Source organism: Leptodactylus fuscus, chromosome 5 (assembly GCF_031893055.1).
Source record: "Leptodactylus fuscus isolate aLepFus1 chromosome 5, aLepFus1.hap2, whole genome shotgun sequence".
NCBI lineage: Eukaryota > Metazoa > Chordata > Amphibia > Anura > Leptodactylidae > Leptodactylus > Leptodactylus fuscus.
The window spans coordinates 49,127,348-49,143,530 of record NC_134269.1 but is presented as its reverse complement, the minus strand read 5'-3'; the positions used below and the strand labels follow the sequence as shown (position 1 = coordinate 49,143,530).

The 16,183-nt window shown below is 41.1% G+C and overlaps 1 protein-coding gene across 1 annotated transcript in view; it reads left to right on the top strand.

The window, feature by feature from the left end:
• Positions 1-378: 378 nt before the first annotated feature.
• The window catches only part of MINAR1 (membrane integral NOTCH2 associated receptor 1), a 63,931-nt gene continuing 48,126 nt past the window's right edge, over positions 379-16,183 (top strand). Inside the window, exon 1 of the mRNA XM_075273148.1 lies at positions 379-692. The gene's annotated coding sequence lies outside the window, so the exon portion shown is untranslated. The remainder of the gene's footprint in view (positions 693-16,183) is intronic.

Genomic DNA, 16,183 nt, shown 5'->3' with positions numbered 1-16,183 from the left:
CATGACAGCAGCACCAGTGCCAGCATCCGCACACACATACTACCAGACACAACACTGCTTCTCTAGGAACCAAGACATCCACCAATAAATCAGACAGCATCGCACACACACACAGTCACACCACAGACTCAACTCAGCGCGAGATGGTCATTTCTCCACATCAACATTTGCTGAGCAATCTACAAGAACACATCCACTGCAACCAGTTCACGACACCCATGATATGTCTGCACTGTGATACTATATAGACATAGACCAATAAAGGCATAAACCCAACACGCACAGATTTTTGGGACATATTTACAGTCAATTTTTTTTTTTAGGGAAAAAAAAAATTTGCCGCCGCCGGGCACAAATCACTGTTTACCTATAACACATAGGCATCTCGCTGCAGGAAGGATCACATTAACGCACACGTTGCAAATATTATGACACAGCCAAACTGGAAGAGTTAAAATAACATAACACCGAGCTGTGAATTTCCAGTACAGAGCAAGAACCCATCCACATGACAGATGCACGCATTTTACAACACATAATACTGGAGAATATGATATTTTTAATATAGTATTGGAATTCTGCACCGTGCACCTATACGGCCATATACACATTACACACCTATACAACATTCACTCACAAACACTAACAATCTTCCAGTTCTTGCCTGATCTACATCCAGTCCTGAGCTACAGGTAAGCGGGATATCAGGGAAAAGGCCAAGGGAGGGAGGCTGCTGGTCCCAGGAGGGGGGGAGAACAAGGCTCAGCGGATCAGCAGGGGAAGACACTTGGGGGTCTGTTCATTAACACTTCCCTCTTTTCTTCCCATCCTTGTGGCATTTACGTTAAGCACCAGGAAGGTCATTAAGAACTCATGGAGCTTGTATTTGCACATCCGAGGACATTGGGATTTTTGTGTTTGGAGTGCAATACAAGCACATATACAATAGAGAAAGGGTGCCTGACCTCTACCATAGAGGAATAATGGGAATATTCTGCTGTATTGAACCAGATTGCAAGAGCTACATGACAAATCGATACTTCATTAATATCAGTTGTAGTGTAACGTGGCACTTTGACTAAAGTATTGGCTCATGGTTAATATTCAATGTGTATGAGGATAAATGTATGAGCAGAGTCAATAGACACCAATGACGGTGCACACACTACATCCATGTCACCACTTCCACTTACGATTTTTATGGAAACTAGTCTTTGAGGATAAAGTATTGTAAAGTTTATCTTTATTTTTCTGTACAAGGTTCATTCTTGGTTGTCCATAAAACCTTTAAGTGGGGCTGCAGTGTGTGAACCTGGTCTTAAAACAGCCAACAAAATGCACATGGTATAATATGGCTACATATCACCGGGGCCCTACTCTACCACTGTGTACTATACAATATGCTTCTGGTATTTTCTGTAGAAATCTATATGAGTCTGACAGCAATAAATTATAACTTGCATCCTTGTATGTCATCTAGAGGGACATTATGCTATATGGAGCACCTAAGCATGGTACATAGTGTCGCCTGCATGCAGCTCTGTCTCGTGCAGGATGTCCTAAAGTGACAATCTGTTGTTCTTAGCCATCATTTAGAAGACTTGCTGGCATTAAGCTGGCCATTCACTTTCCCATGACCCCCTCCCCATATACACGCATGACTGGCTCCTTAAAGTAGGTTCACACGGCGAAATTTGGATAAGAAATTGAGATAGTCTTCCATCTTGGATTCCTCTCCAAATTTGGGCCCTATGAAACATAAGCAGAACTTCAGTTTTCTGCCATGGGTGATTGCAGATTATCGTCAGACACAGCGGGGCTATTCAATGGTAGTCTCACGCCAAGGGTTCTGGGACTAAAACATCTTTGGAAGAAAAAAAGAAGTGGCCGTCACTGTCCTCCATTGAAAACAATGGGAGTCAGAATTCGGATGGAATTCCGGAATCCGCCTCAAAATTAGCTGAGTAAATGGCCACTTAGTGAGGACAAGGGGTTAAAGTTACTGCTAGACTCTTCTGGTAATGAGTTTTCTCCCTAAGAACAAAAGGATTGGGCATGGTAAGATCTAGCATGTCCAACCCTACTTTTCCCAATATCTGCTATCAGGTGCGGGGTCCCCATATAGATCAGATGGTCGACTGTTCGCACCCCAGTTGTCTCATATTGCCTACATTAATATCTATAGCCACTTTTAATCCTGGTTCATAGTCTAGTGGTAGGATTTATCTATGTTACTTTATTATGTCTTTTGTTAGCCCATATCATCGCTTTGTGCCCTGGATATTGCTGGGCTATGTGTTTTCTTATCAGCACATAATACTAAAGCTAGATTAGGATATGATAACTACACTTCTATTCTGCATAGCTGAATATGTACCGTGATTGGAACTAAAATCTTGGCAGGCCTACAGCAACATCTGGGATCTTGAAATACATTTTTGCAAAAAAAATTGCAAATTGCAAATTAAATGGTATCTCTTACACATAGCATATAATATAATGTATAATGGAAAACTAAGTGGCAGTGCTTAAAGGGTTTTCTGGGATTTTTTCAATGGCCTTTCGTTAGAATGGGTCATCAATATCTGATCGATGGGGCCAACAACTGACCCCTGCACCGATCAGCTGCTTGCGACTACAGCGAGGCACTATACAGTGTATGGAGCCAGAAGCAGATGCCTTTATACAATGACTAGTGGCCGAGCGGTGTTACTGCAGTTTTGTTCCTATTGAAGTGAGTGAGAGCTGACCTGTAATATTACGGCTCTACCATTATATATACCGTACAGACCGCTCTTCTTCTAGGTTCGTACACTGTATAGCACTCAGCCTGCTAGCTATTCCAAATATCTCATGAATGTGGGGGCCAGGTGTCAAATATTGATGGCCTATCCTAACAATGGGCTGTCAAAACAATCCTGGAAAACTCCTTTAATATTTTTTTTTTAAGGAATTAAAGGGGCTGTATAAATTTATCTTGGGTTTCACTGTTTGATCAGCTGTTATTGGTGACAATAGGTAGCAATACTGCACTAAGCCCCGAATTTGGATCTTATTACGGTAACTTTTAGATAGCGTTTATGTGTTCTTTAAGGTCCTACGTGGCCTAAACGCTGCGACAAAAAAACATGGTATTTTATAGTCCCTACAAAGTGGATGGGATTCTAGTGAATCCCATCCACACATGGCATAAAAATCCCTACAGCGGAAATGCTGCGATTTCTAAAACTGTCATAGTTTTGGAAATTGCTGCATGTCAATTATACTTATGGAAATGCTGGCGGTTTCCCTATAGGTATAATGGAAGCAGAAAGTCTGCAGAGGAAATCTCTGTGGACTGTCTGTGAAAAACACTGCGGGAAAATCCGCAATGCATTTTCTCCTTGGTTTTTCCCGCAGCACTTTTTGGATGTGGCCCGCTACGTGAGGCCTTAACCTAAAGCAGCTTTCCATAACTTCTTAGGATAGGTCATCAATAAGTGCCTCCGCAGATCAGCTGTATGATGTGGTCACAGCATTCGAGTGTTGGGGCAGTGTTCAGTATTACAGCTCAGCCCCTTTCACTTGAACAGGACATTTCTGTACTATGTGATCAATAAATGTGATGTCGACTTAGGGAAGCGGCCTCAGCAGTCCCTTGTGTTGTATCCCACCGACCACATATTGATGACCTATCCTAAGGATAAACCATCAATATGTAAATCCTAGAAATCCCTTTAATCTCCTGCTTACATGGGTTACTTCTCTGTACTTCATTTCTTACACACTACAAAAATTATATGATAGGCTTCCAATATAGTCAATTTCTACAGTGACATGTATATGAAAATAAGGCTGAGGCCTGGTTCACATCTGCGTTCGTATTCTGTTCGGGGAGTCTGCGTGGGGACCCCTGAACGGAATACCGAATGCATTGACAAGCGGTGAGCAGTGAAAGCACTCGGACACCATAGACTATAATGGGGTCTGTGTGCTTTCCGTGTGGTGTCCGCACGAGTCATGTAGACAGGAAAGTAGTTCATGAAGTACTTCTCTCTCTGCATGTTCCATGTGGACACTGTGCGAAAAACACACGGACCCCATTATAGTCTATAGACTATAATGGGGTCCATGTGCTTTCACTGCTCACCGCTTGTCAATGCATTCGGTATTCTGTTCGGGGGGGTCCCCATGCGGACTCCCCAAACGGATTACTAAATGTAGATGTGAAGCAGGTCTAAAATACATATATAATTTTCAGCCTTTAGCCTCCTTAGTCTTATTTGCAGCAAAAACTACATTATAGAAAATGTATCTCTTAGCAAAACGTAGGTCAGAAATTTGTTCATTCTCTCATCTCTAATGGGTAGCTATGGTCCTCCAAAGTCACAATGAACTCCTTCCATTAGGCCATATAATGTAACAAAAGCTTAAAAGTAGACAACCCCTTTAACAGGAATCCATTATAGATCAAGTATTACCCGTGTATGGCATTGCCTGAGAGAGAGGAGGGAATATGGTATATAGATGGAAAACACTAGTAGTCATCTTATCAACGGTGTGAGGACTGGGGGGCAATAAGGCTCAGGTCAGGCTCTACTTGCCCACTGGCTTTGGTAAAGTGTGTGTTGCATTCTGATGGCGGTTCTTTATAAAGATCAATGATCGCAATGTGATTATCAATCTCTTCTCCATTTACCCGTCAAAAATGGAACAGCAGAGAATTAGAAAACCTGTGCCAGTGCAGAAGATAAACCAGGCATTGTCAAAATCTGCAAGCCAGCCCTTTCCACAAATGATCTATTTCTAGATCCAATACTACAGCAAAATTATATTTAATAATACAGTGATAGTCTATACGCTGCATGGGTAAGACCATGTCCACACTGGTGGATTTATCTGTTTCATAATAAAATGTCTCCAGTAATATTACCACCATCGCTGTCGAGGAAATTTCTGTGCCATCAATTGTGTAGTCTGCTTAACTATTCTACCCCATAAAACAAGAGGAAATACAAGCAATACCATTAAACGCATTAGGATTTATAGTATAAGGACGTATTAGGGTGATTGTACATGTATTGATTGTGTGCTGTGTGGCCAAGATCTTGTTTCATTCTGTTAAAAATTGATCTAATAAAGAATTTCTTGACACCAGTGTGAACAGAGCCTGACATGCTCCCTTATTCTATAGCGACTAAAATGTCTCATTTACCTGGTTAATGGGATACTAAACTTTTGTTAATACATTTGCACTGAGCTATCAGATATAATCTGTAGGGAAATCTGGCCGCAAGAGTTCAATTTCTCTGTAGCACCTCCGCAGGTAAAATGAGGCATTACACACAATCCCCATTGAAATCAATAGGCAGTTTGTATAATCCTCAAACATGTCAGTCCTCCACGGCAGGAGACTGTTACTTTGTAGTCACTGAATCCGTTTGTTGTGGGGAGACATTTGAGGTTGGGGGAGAGGCTGACTAATACTTCTGACTTAGGCTGGGTTCAGACCTGCACCAGGTCTCCATTCGGGGATTCCTTTCCCAAATCCTATTGAAAAGTGCAGAGCAAAAAGTGCAGCAAGCAGGACTTTTCTCTCTGGATTTTTTGAGCAGAAACCCAGATTTTGTGTTAGCACTGCAGCCTTGCAGTGATGGAGTCCTGGGTTCAAATCCTGCCAAGTTTAACATCTGCAAGGAGTTTGTATGTTCTCCCCGTGTTTGTGTGGATTTTCTCCCATACTCCAAAGACATACTGATAGGGAAAAATGTACATTGTGAGCCCTATATGGGGCTCAAAATCTACATTTAAAAAAGAAACCCGGATTTTGGGGGTAACAGCTTGTTAAGTGGATTGGGATTCTGCTTTTTAGGTTCCCAAATGGACCCGAAGAACATAAACCTGAACGCAGGTGTGAACCTAGTGGGGTAACTGATAGGAAGTCCAAAGACTGCTTGCCCATGATCACTACTTTATCTCATATAGCTGTAGTTGTGAGAATATCCAAAAACACAGACGCACAAGAAGTAGTCATATACAGAGGGACGATGTGAGCACTGCGCTTGTAAAGTCCCATCACAATTTATTACACATATCTATACTTGTCAAGCCTCGGGGGAAAGATCTAGATAGGGGTCCAACTATGACCCTGATACCCACTGCCTACATACTGTACATTTACCTTGATCTGAGCAGCATTGGGGAAGAAGAATACGCAAATAATTTCCACAATATAAATTATATCACAGGGTATTATAGAAATGTAATTTACTAATAATGCCTATGGTTCCTTTACATACATATACAGTGTGTAGATACATGAATGTACAAATGTTATTAGTATGTAGGTTATATACAATATATATATATATATATATATATATATATATATACGTAATTTAGGGTTTGAAGTAAATTTTATTTTCATTTTTTCAGTTGGAGGCTTACAGGACCCACCTGAATGATATTTTGGTCCTATAGCTGTGGCTGTATATGTTCTTATTACTGGTACTTCTTTTTATGATAACAACTGTCATTAACATCACATACAATCTCTTCTCTTGTTCGGGGCTTCGGGAAAGCTATTATAACAATCTGATTCTGTAGCTCAGTTTATACTGAAAGTGTAGCAGGTGTAGCCACTATATCTTCTAAGCAAAGCAGGCATGTGAAAGATATGTACGGATCCAGCCAGTAAAGTTCACTATGTGGGCCCCTTCACACGGAGTATACGCTCACTATTCTGAACGTGTAAACGTTCTGAAACAGTGGCGTTTAAAACAGATCCCATTGCTTTCTATGGGAGCCGGCATACGTGCGCTCCCCATAGAAAAGAATGGAAAAAAGCAGCCCATTCATTTCTATGGGGAGCGCACGTATGCTGGCTCCCATAGAAAGCAATGGGATCTGTTATAAACGCTGCTGATTCGGAACGTTTACACGTTCAGAATAGTGAGCGTATACTCCGTATGAAGGGGCCCTGTGAGTTGGGATGATACAGGTTTGACTGTACTTTTTGGTGGATTAGACAACACAAAATTCAATTTGGTAAATGGTCTAAACAACCAATATATCATCTAACACACATCTAACCCATGTAACATGTAACATTTATTACTACATACCCAATATACCATTTAACCCACATTTAATATAACATTTTCCAAAACAATCAATATAACAACTAACACACATTTAGTATAACATCTAACACACGTTTAGTATAACATCTAACACACATTTAGTATAACATCTAACACATATTTAATATAACCTCTAATACACATCCAACAGAACATCTAACACACATTCATTAACATCTAAAATACATTTAACACACATTTAATATAACATCTGACACAGTCACTATAGCTTCTAAAACACATTCAATATAACAAGCATCTAACACATATCCAGTCTAACATGTAACGAAAAATCCAATCTGACAACTTACACACATTCAATATAACATCTAAGGCTATGTTCACTATGGAGACTCTGCCGTAGAAACCAGCAGAAATCGGAGGAGAGAAACATCATATACGGAGGACTTTTCTCGCTGCCGGTTTGAGTATTAATAACAAACACCTGGCAGATCCCATTATAGTCTTTGGGGTCTACCAATGTCTGTGGGTAACGCTGTTTTGGGAGGTCAGGTTCTCTGTTGACGCAGAGCCCAGCGTATATGTGAACCTAGCCTAACATAAAATCCATATACAGTAATAACAACTGTCAATGTCTGTAAAGCGCTGCGGAATATGATGGCGCTATATAAGTAAGCAAATTAAATAAATAAAATAAATCTAACACAATCACTACAGAAACTTTCAGTTGCTATTAGTGTTGAGCGAACCCATTGAAGTTCAGGTTCAACAAGTTTAGTCGAACTTTAACCAAAAGTCCGCTTTAGGTTCAAGAACTTGACCCGAACCTGAACCCATTGAAATCAATGGGGACCGGAAATTGATGACCCAAAAATGGCTATAAAATGAGAATAGTAAGGGGTAGAGGACTGCAAAATGGGGGTAATAACAGGGTCCTGCAAAAAATGGGGAAGGGAAAGTATTTAAAATTATAACATGAAATAAAATAGAAAAATAAAATAAAGAAATAAATTTAAAAAATAAATTAAAAACAAATAAAATAAAATAATAATTTTGAAACAAGTGGTAGAGGTCCAGGGGGAGGAGGAGGTGGAGGTGTAAGTGGAAAAGGTGGAGGAGGGGGGAGCCAACACTTTAACCACTCACTCAGGCACTGGCACAGCCAAGTCCTGTGGGATCCATGCCTGGTTCATTTTAATGAACGTAAGTACTTCCACGTTGGCTATGGATAGGCAAATACTCTTATCGGTGAAGACCCCCCCCCTCTTTTATGCTGAACACACATTCTGATAGGATACTTGCTGGAGGGCAGGCCAGCATCTCCAAAGCGTAGAGTGCAAGCTCTAGCCACGTGTCATATTTACCAACCCAGAAGCTGAACAGGGAGGACTCCTCGCTCAGTACCAGGAGACATGTCAACAGATACACATCCACTATGTAAGTCATAGTCGGCTCTAGGAGACAGTATGGGTACACATGCAGTTATTGTTACTGTGCTAGGAGATGGTATGAGTATACATGCAGTTACTGCACTAGGAGATGGTTTGGGTTCACACACATATATTGCTAGTGCACTAGCATACGGTATGGGTACACACGTAAATATTGTTACTACACTGGGATACAGTATGGGTGCACATGCAGTTATTGTTACTGTGCTGGAAGGTATAGGTATACACAGTTATTGTTACTGCGCTAGGAGATGGTATAGGTACACATGCAGTTATTGTTACTACGTTAGGAGACAGTATGAGTATATACGTAGTTATTGTTACTGCGCTAGGAGACGGTATGGTTATACAGGTTGTTACTGCACTAGTAGACAGTATGGCTACATAGAAGTTACTGCTCTAGGAGGCGGTATGGGTACACACGCAGTTACTGCTCTAGGAGGCAGTATGGGTACACACAGGGGTGAGCCTGCTCCTTTCGCCGCCCGAGGCTAACTGCAGAAAGCCGCCCCCCCCCCCCGCCGTGAGGAGGGGGCGGAGCGGGGGCGTGGCTGAGTGAAGGGGGCTGGGCTTAGCGCCGTTCGCCGGCAGAGAGTAGGCCCCGAGACTGCCTGCTCTCTGCCTGAGCGTGAGGGGAGGCTGCTGGAGCAGCGCTGCTCCAGTGACCTCCCCAAACCACCGCTCGGTGATAAGCCAGTCCAGGACAGCTTGTCCTGGACTGGCTTAGGGAAGCAAAAAATGCTGCCCTCCCTGAGGCCCTAGCATAGTGCCTCCTGAAGCGCTCGCTTCAGGTCGCCTCATGGGAGGTGCAGCACTGGGTACACACGCAGTTACTGCACCAGTAGACAGTATGGGTACACACGCAGTTACTGCTCTAGGAGGCGGGATGGGTACACATGCAGTTACTGTGCTAGGAGACAATATGGTTATACATGCAGTTACTGCTCTAGGAGGCGGTATGGGTACACGCGCAGTGGCTAGGAGATGGTATAGGATGGTGTACACACGCAGTTTACTGTCACTGTCCTGAAAAAAACAATTCTTATTTCTAGGTAACTGCCCCTCACAGTATCCGGCTCCTCTTCCTACCTCGCTGTACTGTCTTGAGAAGGACAATTATTATACATTTAGCTCAGGCCCTGACTGTCCCCCCTATCTCCAGCTGCAGTCTCTCCCTACCTAGCCTTACTAGCTGGAATGGAGACGGAACCTGTAACCCTGCCTGTTATATGGAAAGACATCACAGACATACTGGGCATGTCTGTGATGTCTGTGGGCTTAAAGAGGACCTTTCACGATCTGGGGCACATGCAGTTTAATACACCGCTAGATAGCCGACAGTGCGCTAAATTTCGTTCTGTGCCCCCCGGTGAAGAGCTATTGATGCCGGTACCGTACCTCTTCACTGTCAGAAGGGCGTTTCTGACAGTCAGCCAGGAACGCCCTTCCTCACAGCAGAGCCTATAGCGCTGTACTGTGAGAGTGGGGAGGAACGCCCCCTCCCCTCCTGATAGTACTTGTCCATAGACGAATACTGGGGGGTGGCTTTCCTCACCGCTCAGCGTCATCGCTGGGCGGTAAGCAACGACCCCTCTCACAGTACAGCGCTATAGACGCTACTGTGAGGAAGAGCGTTACTAACCGACTGTCAGAAACGCCATTCTAACAGTGAAGAGCTACGATACCGGCACCGATAGCTCTTCACCGGGAACACAGAACTCAGCGCACTGTTGGCTTTCTAGTGGTGTATTAAACCACATGTGCCCCAGGAAATGAAAGGTCCTCTTTAAAGTTGGTTGATAGGCTGCTCAACAGCCAATCTACCAGCTTTAGGGATGAGCTAAACCTGAACTTCAGCGCTGAAGTTCAGGTACCCGTACCCACAAAGTTCAGCACAAACCCAAACTTTGCAGTTTGGGTTCACTCATTGCTAGTTGCTATACAATGTTTTGCAAATAGGGCAGAGATGAATTTGCCATTTAAAGCTAAGGCCCCATGTAGCCCCATTTAATAGACTGACAAGAGCTGCACTCCCAGGGCTGAAGGCCCGCCCCCAGTGCACCTATTGCCTCATTTGCATAGCACTTTAAAGTTGTTTAATCCAAATCTACATAAGTGTCTGATAGCAAAGTACATTACAGCACCATCACAGGGGAAATTCACATAACAGTAAAATGAATGGCTTTTCTGTGTCATACAGGAAAGGGTAGATCCTCCAAAGCAAGAGACACTCTTGTAACCATTCTGCAATCTTGCCAAGCAATGAGTGCCCAGAACAGAGCACCCCAGAGTTAAAATGGGTGTCTTGCTTAGAAAACCCATATAAGAATGGGTTTTCTAAGCAAGACACCCGTTTTAACTTAGAAAATAATCAGAATGCATAAATAATTCTGTATTATCAACATAAATGACAAGTTACATCATGGCTACATCTGTACATTATTGTAGAGCAATTTCAAGCTATTTCACCAACAAGAGAAAACATCTATAAGATTATGTAAAACCACAATTCACACTTATCAATACATCAAGTCATGCTAAATAGCAAACAACGTTTTACAACATACAGGATGTCTTTATGTGCTGTCTGTCTATCTATCATCATCTATCTATCTATCTATCTATCTATCTATCTATCTATCATCTATCTATCTATCTATCTATCATCTATCTATCTATCTATCTATCTATCTATCTATCCATCCATCTATCTCATATCTATCTATCTATCTATTTATCTCATATCTATCTATCTATTTATCTCATATCTATCTATCTCTTATATATCTCTTATATATCCTATCTATCTATCTATCTATCTATCTATCTATCTATCTATCTATCTATCCATCCATCCATCCATCTATCTCTTATATATTCTATCTATCTATCTATCTATCTATCTATCTATCTATCTATCATCTATCTATCTCATATCTATCTATCTATCTATCTATCTATCTCATATCTATCTATCTATTTATCTCATATCTATCTATCTCTTATATATCTCTTATATATCCTATCTATCTATCTATTTATCTCATATCTATCTATCTCTTATATATCCTATCTATCCATCCATCCATCCATCCATCCATCCATCCATCCATCCATCCATCCATCCATCCATCTCTTATATATTCTATCTATCTATCTATCTATCTATCTATCTATCTATCTATCTATCTATCTCTTATATATTCTATCTATCTATCTATCTATCTATCTATCTATCATCTATCTATCTATCTATCTATCTATCTATCGATCGTATATTCTATCTATCTATCTATCTATCTATTTATCTATCTATCTATCTATCTATCTATCTATCTATCTCTTATATATTCTATCTATCTATCTATCATCTATCTATCTATCTATCTATCTATCTATCTATCTATCTATCTATCGTATATTCTATCTATCTATCTATCTATCTATCTATCTATCTATCTATCTATCTATCTATCTATCTATCTATGTATCTCCTAGTCCAAGGATTGCTCTGCCAGGTGCATTGCATTTTTTACATACCTATTGCTCACAATGTAATTTTTATCTAGCAGCTCAATGTCTATAGTAACAAAGGTAATAGAAAAATACTACAGTAGAGAGGAAACTGTATTTTGTGTGGAGTAAATAAAATCTCAGTACAGAGCTGAGTTTTCTTGGCTAGGTGGTAAACTGTATAATTTCATGAGAAGAATTCTGCTTTATGCAAATACTTGCAGATTTTCCTGCTGTAATGTGGCTTATTCTTGCGTTACGTTGTTACTTTCTGCTGCAAGATTACACTGCAAAGACAAACTGATGCTTTTGGAGTTCTTCCAGAATTTTGTGTTCAAGAATTTTACTATGCATAGAAAAATTGGCAATGGATTTTAATGGGAAAAAACTGTATTTCAATGATGGCTCGTGACAGTAGGAGAAAATAAATCTCCTGATGTGTTGGCTTGTTCTAATTCTGTGAGGTCCCCATAAGCAGGACGTTATACAGTACATTGTGTATGTGTTCATCCTCCAGATAACCTACTCTCCTAGTACAGTGACTTAGTAATGCTAAGCCAAGGCCGGCCATACTGTACATGACTCTGATAGGAAGAACTCCAAGATTATTTTAATTTTTGGGCATACAATGCTGGCTTGTGAAGTATTTTCATGCTAGCTCAGTTGCACCCATGCATTTTGAATACTTTGCGTCATTTCATCACAATGTGGCCATTCATCCAGAGTTAGCTCTCCTCTATAACCCGTATGTCAGTCTCTCCTATGTGCCTGACATCTATGAAATCCCTCCTGGCAGCTCTAAGACACCTACCCCCTCCAAACTCCATGTGTCTTCATCCTCTGCATGCCCTCCAATACTGCTAAAGATATCATATCTGCCCTATATATTAAAGCAGCAAATATAGGCAAGTTCACACTGTGCAACTAAACTCCTTTGACTCACAAGGATAGGCAGTGTGAGTCAAGGGAATCTGTAAGGCTATGGGCCACACTAATGTTGTTGTGTGACCATTTGACAATTTCGTTCCCCATTCCGCTTAAAATATGCATCAAAAAAGTCCTGCAAGCAAGACTTTTCTCTCTGCCAATTTTGGGTGGAAACCCAATGGATCCCATTACAGTCTTTTCTATGGGTAACTGCTTTTTAAGCAGTGTTTCCGTTTTTTGGGTCCCCAAGCGAATCAAAAGTATGGAAACTCAAACATTAGCGTGAACCTAGTGTAAGTGCTGTGTGCAGAATATACAATGTACAGATATAGCAAACTTTAACTTAAATGAACTACATTTTTACCTGCTTTTCCATTGGCTTTCAGTGAGTTATGTATATTCAGTGCTTTAAATTGGCCGACACATTATTAACATTAACATCATTACAAACTGTCTTTCAGCACTGTCTATGTTCCTATCAGCTCCACACTGCTTTTCCCTGCCTACTGCTTGTAAGAGCTATTAGAGAAACCTATCATAAGCAGGAGGCAGGTTGAGGCTGCATCACATAGGATATGCTGAGATTCTGTAGTATGAGGGGAAACACATATTCTGTACTATCACCTGTAAATCATAGCTAGGACTCAGAGCAGAGAAAATGCAGTATAATAAGACTGTCCCCCTCGTACCACAGAAGCATGATGGGAAATGTGAGCTCAATTAGGGAAACGTTATCAAAGGTAAAGAAGGAACCAAGATGGCAGACAACCCATACATTAGTATACAAATATGCCTGTATATTTTCTTTAATAATAGCATATGTTGCACAATATAGACAATACTGGAGTGCCTCTAAAGAATCTGCCATCTCTTATCTTGCATTAAAAGGGTTGTCTAAGATTACCAAAAAATGTCTATTTTATTTCAGAAACTGCACCACTTTTGTCTCTTGGCTGTGGCGTGTATTGCAGCTTATTCGTATAGGCTTAGATACAATAGCTGAAACAGCCCATGATGGTACTGATACACCTCACGTGAGATCCACTAGACTGTACATACGGATCCAAGGACGGGCAGATGAGTTGCCAACTCTCAGTGACAGTGAGAATTAGTCTTGCTATAGCGTTGTATGACTTGACAACTATGTAAATTTGTTCAATTTGCCAACTTCATAAAAAACAAGGTCATTGGAGACTTTGTAAGCTACAGCAAGGCCTTTGAAAGCAATTGAACCTTTGATCTTGGGAACCCAAAAGTGATGACCTTTCTGAGAAGAGAGATTGTCATTATATTAGCATCTAAATCCATGTGGGCTCATAATTGCTACTTTTGTGACATATAACGCTACAAGATGTCTTTGAGGTTAGATGTTGACATTTCAGGACGGATGTTGGCATTTTAAGGATGATGAAATATATATTTCCTTTTGCTTCTCACTATAACCAATATATTTATTTCTGCTTCTATGAATAATATGCATTTGCCCACCTGACGTAGGAAGATTCTCTGCTCTGATCCCGGGATTAATTTAAAGGGGACCTTTCACCACCTGGGGCACATGCGGTTTTATATACTACTAGAATGCCGACAGTGCGCTAAATTCAGCGCACTATCGGCTTTCCTGTTCTATGCCCACGGTGAAGAACTATCAGTGCCGGTACCGATAGTACAGTCAGTTAGGAGCACCCTTCCTCACAGCAGCGCCTATTGCGCTGTACTGTGAGAGCGGTGGGGAACACCCTCTCCCTTTCCTCACAGTACTCGTCCATAGACGAGTACTGGGGGGGCATTCCTCACCGCTCAGCATCATCGCTGGGGGTAACGCCCCAAAACGCCCTTCTGATGGTGAAGACTGGTACTGGCACCAATAGCTCTTCACCAGGGGCACAGAACATGAAAGCCAATATTGCGCTGAATTCAGTGCACTGTCGGCTTTGTAGCGGTATATTAAACCGCATGTGCCCCAAATGGTGAAATATCCTCTTTAAGGGACAGAAATGATTAAAAAAAATAAAAAATAAAAAAAAAGACTGTGGGCCAAAATGCGTGGTGGACTTTTTTGTGACAAAATGGTATACACCATAATGTATACCTGATGTTATAGTCCATAGGGATCTGTTTATGTTCTTCCCCATTGGCATTTTCATTTTTCTGTTCCTATAATGGAACAGAAATCCCGGGAGACATGTGAACAATGCCTTCTACCAAAATGTATACAGTACTTTACTTTAAAATGAATCGGCATAGAATGAATGAATTGGATATTTGAGACTTATTCATTGTAATATTATGTGCGTTTGTAATGTATGCAGAACTATATAGACACAGCTGCAGTATCCTGCACATTAGATGAAGAGGATCTGTCACCGCTCCTGACATGTCTGTGTTAGTAAATACTTGTATTCCCAATTAAATAAGAATTCTGGGGCATCTTTTCTTAGAACTATCAGAGCTCAGAACTATTAGAATTTATCAAGCCCGGCTTGCAGGATTAGAGACATACAGTATCCTGCTTGTATGACTTGCTGAGTTATTTGTTGGAAAGCCAACTCCACTTAAAGGAGTTAAACTGAAAAATTTTCTCTGGATTTTCTGAAATTTGCCTACAAGAAGGGAAGGGCATTAAAAAAGTACTCAACCAGTTAATAGGGAACCACCAGTTTTGGGGGGGTGTCTCAAATATGTCTATGGCTAGCCTGTCCGCCCCAGGTTTTGTAAAAAAAATACTCTAGTACTAGCTGAGAGATAAATCTGATGTTTGCATTGGATTCTCATCTGGTGCTCCTAGATGTCAAGTATATGTGCTGTGCAGCATGGGTGTACTGTCTAGCTTCAATGGAGAAATACTTATCCCGGGGCAAAAAGGTTTATCCTTGGAACCATAAACTACTGGTCCTAAAAAGGGGTTAACCAGCTTCCAAAAACTATCTGTAAATACATCAACATCACAGCTATATACTCACTGTTCCGCTGTACTGCCTTTCCTTGGCTTTATTTTACTTGCTGCTCCTTGTATCTGTTGGCAAACTACATTTCCCATGATTCATCTGCTTGCTCTCACTCTTTGTGTTTGCTGATCACAGGAGGCGGGGGAGTGAACGAAACATCACAGCATCACGTGACCTCAGATGTGTGAATGATTTATTACCTGTTATTTCATTGTAGGGGAGAGCGGAGATGGGAAAGCAGGCAGATGAATCATGGGAAATG